Genomic DNA, 12894 nt, shown 5'->3' with positions numbered 1-12894 from the left:
ATAAAATATTTCATGGAAAAGAAGATTATCATCATTTGCTTCCTCATGGTAATGCTTTCAAAAACATAAGAAATAGTGTGAATTAAGTACTGCATATACAAACATTCTAATTACTGGGGAAAATGGAAAATGTACATGCACAGTGAAGGCCAGGTGAGAAAAGACATTTAAATACTAGTATCCATTGTTAAGAGATAAAAGACAATGCTTAATCTGAAACAAAACAAACAATTTTTTTGAAGATGAGTTTAAAACATATAATCAGAATTATGGTTTGAATATGAACTACCCCTCCAACAGTCTCATGTGTTGAAGGCATGGCCTCGGGTTGGTGGGAGTATTGAGAGGTGACTGGATTCTGAGGGCTGTGACCTCATCAATGAGTTACTCCACTCATGAATTAATTCATTGTTGAATGGACTATAAAGAACTGGGGTCTGGTTGGTGGAAGGAGGTCATTGTGGGAATATCTTGTCCATGACCCATTCGTGTTGCTTTCTCTGCTTCCCAGATGCCATGAGGTGAGCAGTGAGCAGCTTTATTTTGGGGGAGGGGGTTGACTCAGGTCTTCACCCTTGCTAGGCAGGCACTCTACAGCTTCAGCCACTCCACCAGCAAGGTGAGCAGCTTTGCTCCCCCACACTCTTCTGCCAGGATGCTCACAGGCCTGAAAGCAATGGAGCTAGCCAACCATTCACTGAAACCTTTAAAACCATGAGCCAAAATAAATCTTCCTCCTTTCAAATTGTATCCATCAGAAATTTTGTCACAGCAACAAAAACTAATACAACCAATTAAAGCAACTGAAAGTAGTTGACACTGAAGAGAGGAGAAAGATAAAAAAATCATAAAACTACTTCAAACTTTCAGCTTTGTTTCAGAACTATTTGACCCTTCAAATTATTAGTATGTATTTGATAACAAAAAATAGCTAAATGTAATTGACTGCATTTAAAGCCAACTAGAGGGAAGGTAAGCAAGACCACATCTCAATAAACAAGCTGGGTGTGGTGGTTCACAATATAATCCCAGCTCTGGGAGGGACATAGAAGGTAGGCAGATCCCGGTCTGGAGCCTATTCCAGACAAAAAACATGAGGCCTTATCAAGGAAATAAAAGCATGGAGACATGGTTGAAGTGGTAGAGCACCTGGTTAGCAAGCATGAGACCCAGTACTCAAACTCCAGTGTTGCCAAAAATAAAATAAATTTTAAAAATAAATGAATGGGAGTCTTTGTTCCCATTTCCTGCATGAGGGAAGGAAATGTTTCTCTTCTCCCTCTCCACCTACCCCCTCCCACATGTATACTTTATCCTGTTATACTAAAATAAATCCTTGTTAAAACATTCAAAAATAAAGTGAATGAGTAACTGAATAAAACATATTAATCTAACATCTTCAAAATAGGCTCACAAGTATATCAGATAGTTCATCAAGTCAAATACAAAATATCCTATATTATATATTATAAATGTTTCTTTATGGGCCAAACCTTTCCAATTGGTTTCCTTTGTCCAATACAATACAATGAAGTATAAGTTCATGTTTCATTTCACCAGATCGCACACCTATTTATTTTTTTATCTTTCGCAACAAGAAAGACAGATCAAAAGGTAGTAGATTTTTTTCTTCTAACTCTGTAACTGCAACAGGAGCAGCTCTTCATTCATTTCACTTATTAATGGCTGACTGTGTTCCAGATGAGCCGTTAAGCACCTCAAAGCCACAACACACAAAAGAAACCCTGTCCTTGGCTTCTGACAGCTTAAGTACATGGTGGAGAAGAAGGTTGGTTAGATGGGTGATATAACTCATTTTTAACCTCCAGAAGGAGAAATTAGAACAGGTCACAGAGAAAGCTCTGTTGATAGCAGAGGTCACAAATGATGAGGAAGGAATGCAGTAATGGTTTGCTCACAATGAGGATGGTCCAGCAAGACACACGGGCCTGCTTAAATGAGTGCCTGAGGCAGAACTGTGTGGGAACGCAAAGGCAGCAGGTTACTTACTGGGTTCATGCTCCTTATTTAGACCCATTCTGTCCCCTTCAGGACAATCAGCCCCCAAAAACTGCAAATTTAGAGATCGCATCACCTCAAATTTCATTCCCATTTCCTTCCTCCTCCTTTTCTGGTAGCAGAAATTTCCTCATGCTAAAGAAACAGTGCAGTGCAAATTCAAAGCAGGAGGCATGAGTTCTGGTACTGTAGGCTTCTCTTGTCCTCCAAGCTGCTGCCAGCTAAAGCACACACTGCCAGAAAGCAATCTGAAAGAAGGCTGATGGCTGACAGCAAAAAACAAACCCATGCCAAAATAATCTCATTTTATTCTCAGCCAAGATAAACTCATTATCAACAATGAGGTATCTGGATCCTTCCAAAGCTGTGTAACCTTGTGGGGAAAAGCAATGCAAATACACAATATTGCCAAAGGTTATTAAAAACAAAAAGAAAGCAGGAAGGGTTGTGTGAAGTTCATAACTGTTCTTTGTGCCAAACAACTAAGCAAACAGTTGGTGGCCTGGGTATAAAAATGATAAAAATATTCTTTCCTTTAGCACACTTTAGTAATTATTAAAATTCAAATGTCCTAGTGGTCTATTTACTTGGAAAAGTTCAACCACTGTAAAGGAAACTAAGAAGATGTAGCAATCAGTATCAATATGAGACCCTAGTCCAAGAAATTCCAGCAGTTTTCTAAAAAAAAATCTTACTTAAATATGATTGAGGATTCTGAAAATGACACAATGGAAATCTTTAGTGATTAGGACTCCAAATACAAGTAACATAATGAATACTTTTTCATTATTCATAACTTCATTATTCATAATTGGGAATTTATAAATCACAGTAAACTTAAACTCAACATGCAGTCTGATGTCTTCTATCTCAGAGGTCAAGATGAAAATTACTTACTTTCCTTTTAAAGTTATTTTCAAAACTGTGTAAATTTTGTACTACTTCTGCTTTGTAGCATTGAAATTCTCAATAATCTTCAATTCTGATTTTCCAAATTAGCACAATACAGATTTAACTATGGGCATTACTGAAAAGATAACATTGTATGGAAATAAACTGAGTTGATATGTGATCTTTGCAAAAAAGTAAATTTAAGCTAGCTATAATAAATGACTAAACTCCTGATTCACACTTTTTTATTTTTAAAAGGATGAAAAGGAGGGACTAAAAGAAAGAGAAGAGAAAATAACTTAGCTTTTTGATAAGAAATTGCGGAATAAAATTCTGTAACTTTTTTTTAATCTAGGTATGTGGGTGATGTATAAGTAAATTTTATTTTATATACCTTAAGTTCATCTGCCTTAATTTTGCAAGGTAGTTACTTTTCCTTTCAATAACATAGACAAAAAATAATAGGCCCATATTCTCTGTATAATCGTCAGGTATGAGAAGGTTTATATTCTTTCAACCAATCCCACCAAGGAAATGCTCCTGAATCCTTGGAAATTTTAAGTATGAAATCTACCCTTTCTGACATTTTCAGGAAGGCAGACTGAATGAGTTCTGTTATGACCTGCTGTTTGCTGAGACCTAAGTTCCAATGTGATGGCATTTGGAGATGGGGCCTTTGGGAGTTAACTAAGGTTAGATTAGATCATGATGGTGGGGCCCTCATAAAGACATTGGTGGCCTTTCCCTCTGTCTCTCTGTGCACTGAAGAGAAGCCAGGTTAGGAAGTAGTGAGATGGGATCCATCTGCAAACCAGAAAAAGGGTCCTTATCAGAACCCAACTATCCCTGTACCCTAATCAGATTTCTAGCCTCCAGGACTATGAGAAAATAGATTTTGGCTATTTAATCCACCAGTCTATGGTGTTTTGTTATGGCAGCCTGAGCAGACTAATATAGGTTATAAATATTATAGGATTTTAAAGATAGACAGGAATTTAGATTTGATTATATCCAAGGATTAAAAATTGGTAGCTTTTTGAATTAACCTCCAGACATGCTTTGTTTTGTATTCTTAGAATTAAAGATAGTTTGAAAACATATTTTTGATGAAAATGAAAACTGCAATTTTACTCAAGCCTCATTCTTGTCAATTGCATTACTTCCACCCTTATGATACCTTTGTATAACTTGTGTCATGCCTATGACTCATTTCTGTTGACTCCTACTCTTGTACATGAAGAAACTAACAGTAAATGTAAGGTGACTTACCCAAGCTAAGGTACAAAATTAAAAGGAGAAATGGGTCTAGAATTCAGATCTCTTTCTATCTCTCATGGGCTCTCTAGGGGGTATGGCAGTTAATGCCAGCACCAATACACAGGAGCAGCAAGCCATCTGGCTACCTGAAACCAGGATAACAGGAGGAGTGATGAAGCCAGAAAGAAAAAAGTCACCATTTTTATTTTTTCTGTGATACTGGGGATTGAACCTCAGGCCTCATGTGAGCATGGTAGGCAAGTTCTTACCACTTGAGCCATACTCCCTACTTTTGTGTTTTGTATTTTGTTTCTGAGATATGGGCTCTCTAACTTTACCTGGGCAGGCCTTGAACTAGTGATCATTTTGTATTGGTCTTTTAGAGTACCTGGATTATAGGCATGAACCTCCACACTGAGGATTTTTCATTTGATTTGTCTACCCAAGTAGATTAATTCTAAAACTGGGATTTAGTATGTTTCAGGTAGAAATATATTTGTTTGGACAGTAAAGGCGCTAAATGAAAAAAAAAAAAACAAATCCTCATACTATGTTCCTTGAATTCTCTCTTAATTTTGACTTTTAAAGGTTTTAAAGGATTTTTGGAAGGACAATTTAATAGTAGAGATTATAAGATAAAGGCAGAAACATGAAAAGTAGTCAGGAAAATACTATATTCTAGTCTCATATTAGAAGAGTAAATAAATTACTAAAACATTTATTTCAGTCTGATTAGATTACATTATGTAAGAACTCAAGAATGTGGAGTTCAAGGGCTACTGGAAGAATGGGGAAGTAAATATAGCACAGACTCCATCACATAAACAGGACTGTGCAGGACAGCAGGAAGATATGACACGTGTACATCAGAAAAAGTTCTTGGTGGCTGACATGTAATCCTAGAAGTTTATGATGCTTGGGAGAGGACTGAGTGCTGAAGGTTACAACAGCCCACAGGTTATCATTTATGTTAAAATGCAGGTCAGGAGCAAAGTCAGACCCAACAGAATGCCTGGGGGCCTGTCTGAAGCATACTGTAGTCCCTATCCAGCAACTTTCCTTACTAGGGTCTATGTTGAATCCACGCCACCCCCTTTTGGGGGTTCTTGCTTGGTGAGGGACATAGATTAACTGCATCCTAAATAAAACCTTTACCTTTCACTTCTTCTTCCTCTGATCTGGTGTCTGACTTTGATTCTTTTGTGTTTTAGTTTACTTCACATGCCATTTTTAGATAAAGCTGTTTTGTCTATGCCTTGGCTCTAAGTTCCACCAGACCTGTTTTCCAAACGCAGCCTGCCAAAGGTCCGGTCCACTTCTCCTCAGACAGATCCATAGATCAGCTGACCTTGAGGCAGAACAGTGCCTGAGATGTTACTAGAGCTCCTTTCTCAGGGGCAGGGATGATGGATATGGCTCTGCCTGACAAGAGGAGAAACAAGGACATCCTAAGGAAGGGGAATGATGCATGGCCAATTAGCCCTCCTGAGATAATTAAATAAAACCCAAGGTTTGGGTGGGAAATAAGACTATAAAAGTGAACACAAATGAAATTATAGCAGGTCCTAGGTGCCCTATTAGTGGCTTTGATCTTTATAGTTATTGGGAATCTATGGGATTTGTTTTGTTTTTAGCAGAGGAATAGGTGTTTTAGGATATATGATTGTCCACAAGAGAAAACCTTCTTTGAAAATAACTGCAGGCACTCAGAGAGCCCACAAGTTCATATGTTTACAACCAAGGTCATTAACATAAACCTACGAAATGTAACCATTGGGGTGTGATCATTGGAAAAGCAAAGTCACTAAGGCCATGGTGAAATAGTCACATGCTGAATAAGTATTTTCTAAACATGAGATGCTGTTTGGCTCTGAAGGGAATCCAAAATATAAGACACCATCTGACTCCCAAGTGCTCTCCAGCTGGCTTCCCTTGCATCTCCACATGGTGATAAGTCATACCAAAGAAAGAAAGTTGGAAGTCACTTGAGGGTTATGAACTGAAAGTTATTCTCCAGAATCGATGTCTCATGTCTCCTATAATTCAGTAACAAGCTTGGTTTTGTTTGAAATACTGTGCCAAATTAATTTGGCATATTCATATCCAGGCTTAAACAAATATTTTTCTTGTACTCTGAGTAGCTGTAATAAGTTTAGAGCTAAATAATCTACTGTCTTAAAATTAAATCAGTCCTTAATCATAACTAAAAATGCTCTCGTGGATGCTATTAGATGAGATTGAAAGGTCAGTTTTACTTTGAATCAATTTATGAAGCAAGAGCAAGAGAAAAAAGTTACTCATTAGAACCTTGACTAGCAATTAAAAAATTTGTCTTTTCAGAAAATACATCTGGAGGGGGACAATGAAGAGTCTCTATCCTGCAAAGAAAGCTTATTTTATTTTATTTTTATTTTTCCCCCTTCCCCCACCCCCTCTCTTACCCCCACCCCCTCCCTCTCCCCCCCACTCCCTCAATATCCAGTAGAAACTATTTTGCCCTTATCTCTAATTTTGTTGAAGAGAGAGTATAAGCAATAAAAGGAAGGAACAAGGGTTTTTGCTGGTTGAGATAAGGATAACTATACAGGGAATTGACTCACATCGCTTTCCTGTACATGTGTGTTACCTTCTAGGTTAATTCTTCTTGATCTAACCTTTTCTCTAGTTCCTGGTCCCCTTCTCCTATTGGCCTCAGTTGCTTTAAAATATCTGCTTTAGTTTCCCTGCGTTGAAGGCAACAAATGCTGTCTACTTTTTTAGGTGCCTTACCTATCCTCATACCTCCCTTGTGTGCTCTCGCTTTTATCATGTGCTCATAGTCCAATCCCTTGTTTTGTTTGCCCTTGATCTAATGTCCACATATGAGGAAGAACATATGATTTTTGGTCTTTTGGGCCAGGCTAACCTCACTCAGAATGATGTTCTCCAATTCCATCCATTTATCAGCAAATGGTAACATTTTGTTCTTCATGGCTGCACAATGGATTAAGAAAATGTGGTATTTATACACAATGGAATTTTATGCATCCATGAAGAAATCTTATTTTAACTCATTTCCAGGTGTGTGAAAGGAGCAGCCTCTTGATATTGGGGCCTGAGGGCACAAATTCTCAAAAAGAAAAAAGAAAGAAAATCGCCATTAAAAAAGGGAAGATGTCAGGCAAAAGCACAAGAGAATAACCAGAGAACTGTTTTGCCCTGAAATGTGAACAAGTGGCAAGCTTAGAATGCACATTAGAAGAGGATGATTTGCAACACAGTAAAGGCCCTTAATCCATCTGAGATACTGTAACCAGTGTGAATAGCATGAGCTGCAGTAGCCTGTCATCGCTGTTCAATCACAGTTATTATAATTAGGCACTGAGATTTCATCATTACTATTATTGTCTCACCCTACACCCATGTTGTTCAGTGTGTAAACATTTGGAGATAGAAAATTAGAGAGAAAGATTAGAGGTACTAGTCCCATATCAATCCTCAAAACAGCAAGACAAGTTAGACTATCCATTTTCTCCAAATTATTTTTTCAAACAGCAACTCTTTCCAGTGATTTTACTTGAAGTATGTCCAGATGGCTTTAAAATTGGCAAAGTTGATAATGGCAAGAAGAAAGAGCTTGGAATATATTCAATGACTAGTAATACATGTAGGGCCTGACATTTTAGAACAGTCTTATGAAATGATGATGTAATAATTACAACAAGCCAATATATGAGATAGTATAGTCTCTAGTTTATAAATGAAGAGACTAAAGCTCAGTCAAGTCTACTTTTCCCCTAAATCATAAAGCTAATAAAAGGAGATGGCAAGATCTAAACTTGTGGCCAGCAAATTTCACAGGATATGGTCACTGCAGTACAATTAACTGCTTCCAGAAAGGGAAACAAATATTTTGAAGCATAGTGGAAGATGCTTCAAAAAACTGATATTTAATTATAAATATCAGTTTAATTTTTCCCTTAAAATTGACGACTTTTCTTAAATCTCAGGAAAATCTTTTCATGGTACTTATAATATCTGTGATGTAGTGAATCATATACATGCAATGTCAGAGAATATATATTTCTGTGAATACATACTATGTTGCAAGCCAGGTATAACAGTATTTGCATCAAAGAGTAAAAGTGGCTGGGCACTAGTGGCTCACGCCTGTAATCCTAGCCACTCAGGAGGCAGAGATCCGGAGGATCACAGTTCAAAGTCAGCCCAGGCAAATAGTTCATGAGACCCTGTTTCAAAAATAACAGTTACAAAAACAAAAGGTGGGCTGGTGGAATGGCTCAAGATGAAGGCCCTGAGTTCAAGCCTCAGTACTGCAAAAAAAAAAAAAAAAGAGTAAAAGTGTGCAAAATGCATGTTTGTGTGTGCAGGTACTTGTGTGGATGTGTGTGGTTGCATTGTGTGTATTTCTCTCTTTGTGAGAGAGTTGTTTGAAAGTAGTGTAGCTTGAAAGCTTGAAATAGTGATATTGACACTGTATAAGTTCTATATTACTGCACACAGCTACCCCACATGAAGGCTTAAAGAAAACATGGATTGCCTGGGCAGTTCTAGGTTTGCCAGGCTCACCTGTAGGAATGCATTCCACTGTGGGCAGCTGAAGGCTAGCTGAGCTATCACAGTGGGGCAGTGGGCTTCTCCCTGTGCACTGCACTTTCAAGGAACCCAGACAGGGCATCCACACACACTGGTAGCACCTTTGTAATGGGGCAAAGCCCAAGGGAAAGAACATTTTAATACATGGGTCATGTTTACAGATGTCCTATTGAGCAAACAAGTCACATGGCAAGCTCAAAATCAATGTTGTAGAAGCCTAACCTGAGGGCATGGATACCAGGATCTGAGATTCATTAGGACTAGTAATGTATCAACATACCACAGATAACTTTTTGATCTTAATAATAGATTCCTTTAAAAGAATGGTACAAGATCCTTATTGCTCAGGCTCTAAAAGTAGCCAGGTATTTAAGGATTTAAGATTGAAAGATGTCTAATTCCTAAAGTACATTTCTGAGGAGGGAAGCAGGGGCAAGGGTTCTGGTCCATGAGTTGCTGGATCATGGAATCAGCTGGGAATGGACATAGGTAGCCACACACATAGCTAGGTATGAGAAATAAAAGCACTGAGCATGAATATATACAAATTTGGTAACTCATGTGGTGCATGCTTGGTAAAAATTCATTTATATGCTTGTGGTATTGTCTTCACACAGTGGCCAAGTAACACTTAATGACAACTAACACAACAACATCACCACAGTACAATAGCCTTCAACAGCTGCCCCTTGCATCAGGAGAAGTCATAGCTGTAGCAGAATTCACTGATGTACACTCTCTTCCTGACTGGACATGTATGACAGATAACCATACATGTGATTCTAAGCCAAGATGCCATGGGAGTAAGACTGGGCATGGTGGCTCATGTCTATAATTCTGGCTATGCAGGACTCATACAAAAAGGATCCATTTGAGACCAGCCCTGGACAAAAAGTGAGAGTCTATCTTAAAAATTACTATAGCAAAAGAGGCTTGGATGTGGCTCAAGTATGCCTACCTAATAAGGAAGTGTTGCTAGGCACAGTGATGCATGCCTGCAATTCCAGCTAATTGGCAAGTTGAGGCAGGAGGATTTTGATTTCAAGGCCAGTCTGGGCTACATAGGGAGACAGTGTCTCACAAAAATATAAACAAGACAAAAACAATAGTATTAGCTAAACTTTACAGATACTGTTCTACATACTTTCCATTTTAAAGAGAAGGAAACAGAGGCAGAAAAAGGTTAATTAACTTTCTAAATCCAAGTAACCATTACATAGCAAAGCTAGGAGGCAAAGCCAGGCAGCCTGGCTCCTGAAGCCTGGACTCTGAACCATTAGTCATACTGTCTTCCTAGGAATTGATTGATTAGAAAAGTAAATGGTGTGACTACATTTGCAACTCTTTGGAAAGTTCATGCTGATTTTAAAAGCACTCATGAATTTGGGAATTGCCTGTGAGTGTGTTTTAATTTCAACCACTCTAGTGCTCTCTCTGATCTATACAAAGCTGCACAGTATTTTTCTCCAAAGTGAAATGACACTTTTTTATACTTTTTATTATGTATTGAGCTACTTTTGTGAGAATATATTATTATAATGTATCTTTACAAAACCCTTTCTACCTTATTCTTATTAAAATAGTCCTACTTATGACTGTATCACTTATTTCCTTATAAAATAAATAAAAATCATATGATAAATATTATGTATTTTGTAACATAGCTTCAAAGGGCCATTCCACACTTCTGGCTTTGTGGTATTTAAATGGCTGTCCACATTTCAATGTTAGACTTGATGGCATCTGGTTTATTTTTATTGCTCTGACACCAGTAAAAATAAAATCCAACATAGGAATATGAAGCTCTTAAAAAGCTTTAAAGTTTGTGGCTCGTCTTAAAAAAGCATAAATACTTGAGGTCTGAAATTCATTCATGATTACTCTTTTCACAAGCCATCAAAAACCTGAATCATTCCAAATAAAGCTTTAAAGATACTCATGGTGGATGCTTACTAAATTTTGTTTTTATTTGGTTGTTTACTTTGTCATTGCCTTGCTAGTCTGTAGAGGTCTCTTGTTTTTGTCAAAATAATTTAACAGTTATTTCCAATCTTTCATAACATCTGCTTGAAGCCTCATTGCTAATTTTAGTCAAAACATTTAATGCATTCAGTATTCCCTTTTGATTAAAAGATCAAGACTTAAAAATCATAGCTGTGCAGATACCCAGAGGGATCTGAAATCCAACCTCAGTCAAATAGAGCTAAGTTTATGGGCTATTTTCTGACTAAAAGTAGTCCCACCTTGATTCTAAATTTTATAACTACAAAACAACATATAAGATTGCTATATATTTCATAGCATAGTATGTAACCACAAAGAAAACTCCTCAATGATTCTTTCAAAAGTGATGAATGATAAAACTTACATCTAAAACTGTCAATTTGAGGCTATTTCCCATTTGTCAGGAGAAGCCTAAATTTATTTTAAGGGAAAAGGTATAAAATTAATTACTTGAACACTGTAAAAGAAAAAACTACATATAATATTATTGTACTTTAAAATTGTTTAGGGAAGGATTTAAACAGGGTATTAAAGAAAAAATTCATCCAGGTGGTCAAACTTTGAATATGATTATAAGATATTGCTAGAAATACAAGCTTTGCCTGGAGGGTTTGACCATGTAGTTAGAAATAGGATTAACTTTAAACAAAGAAAGATCAAGTATCAGACCCATCTGGGAGACAAGAAAAGTAGACCATAGCTTTAAGATTGCCTTTCTAAAGGAAAAAGTGACACAGAAATTGACTTAAATATGTGTTCTTCTTCCTCTGTTTCCACTCCCACCTTTCTTTCTCTCTTTCATTTTTCCCTTCTCCTTTGGCTGTAATTATAGCTTAGCAATTCTCCCAAAGCCAACTCCATCTCTTTTTAATCAGGAGTTGTGGAATCTCCCAAAGTATGTAAAACAAAGTTGGCATAATATTCTGAAAGGTTAGAAAGAAAGCTTTTGTGTTGTTGAAGGTTCTGTTATACTTGGCAGAATAAGTGTAAGATCCTTTTATTCTCATGTATTTATTCACAGGTTTTATCTACAAAAAAATACTTTTTAAAGATAAATACAAATGAAAAGAAAAGGAGGGCTGTAAGATTCCACCTCACCCCTGTTAGAATAGCCATCATCAGCAACACCACCAACAACAGGTGTTGGCGAGGATGCGGGGAAAAAGGAACCCTTTTACACTGTTGGTGGGAATGTAGACTAGTACAACCACTCTGGAAAAAAATTTGGAGGCTACTTAAAAAGATGGACATCGATCTACCATTTGATCCAGCAATACCACTCTTGGGGATATACCCAAAAGACTGTTACTCCAGAGGCACCTGCACATCCATGTTTATTGCGGCACTATTCACAATAGCCAAGTTATGGAAACAGCCAAGATGTCCCAGCACTGACGAATGGATTAAGAAAATGTGGTATCTATACACAATGGAATTTTATGCAGCCATGAAGAAGAATGAAATGTTATCATTCGCTGGTAAATGGATGGAATTGAAGAACATCATTCTGAGTGAGGTTAGCCTGGCTCAAAAGACCAAAAATCGTATGTTCTCCCTCATATGTGGACATTAGATCAAGGGCAAACACAACAAGGGGATTGGACTATGAGCACATGATAAAAGCGAGAGCACACAAGGGAGGGGTGAGGATAGGTAAGACACCTAAAAAACTAGCTAGCATTTGTTGCCCTTAATGCAGAGAAACTAAAGCAGATACCTTAAAGCAACTGAGGCCAATAGGAAAAGGGGACCAGGAACTAGAGAAAAGGTGAGATCAAAAAGAATTAACCTAGAAGGTAACACCCACGCACAGGAAATCAATGTGAGTCAATGCCCTGTATAGCTATCCTTATCTCAACCAGCAAAACCCCTTGTTCCTTCCTATTATTGCTTATACTCTCTCTACAACAAAATTAGAGATAAGGGCAAAATAGTTTCTGCTGGGTATTGAGGGGGGGAGCGGGAGGGGGTGGAGTGGGTGGTAAGGGAGGGGGTGGGGGCAGGGGGGAGAAATGAACCAAGCCTTGTATGCACATATGAATAATAAAAGAAAAATGAAAAAAAAAAAAAAAAAAGAAAAGGAGGTCTGGCAAGACCATCTGGAAGAATGACCCTCACTCTTTCTTC

The 12894-nt window shown here is 37.6% G+C and overlaps 1 protein-coding gene across 1 annotated transcript in view; it reads right to left on the bottom strand.

Annotated features, from left to right (window-relative positions):
• Thsd7b (thrombospondin type 1 domain containing 7B) overlaps positions 1-12894 on the bottom strand; it is an 809913-nt gene that overhangs the window by 267087 nt on the left and 529932 nt on the right. The gene's annotated exons all lie outside the window — the stretch shown is intronic.

This window comes from Castor canadensis, chromosome 4, assembly GCF_047511655.1.
Source record: "Castor canadensis chromosome 4, mCasCan1.hap1v2, whole genome shotgun sequence".
In the NCBI taxonomy this organism is placed as follows: domain Eukaryota; kingdom Metazoa; phylum Chordata; class Mammalia; order Rodentia; family Castoridae; genus Castor; species Castor canadensis.
This window is presented reverse-complemented; position numbering and strand designations above follow the sequence as displayed.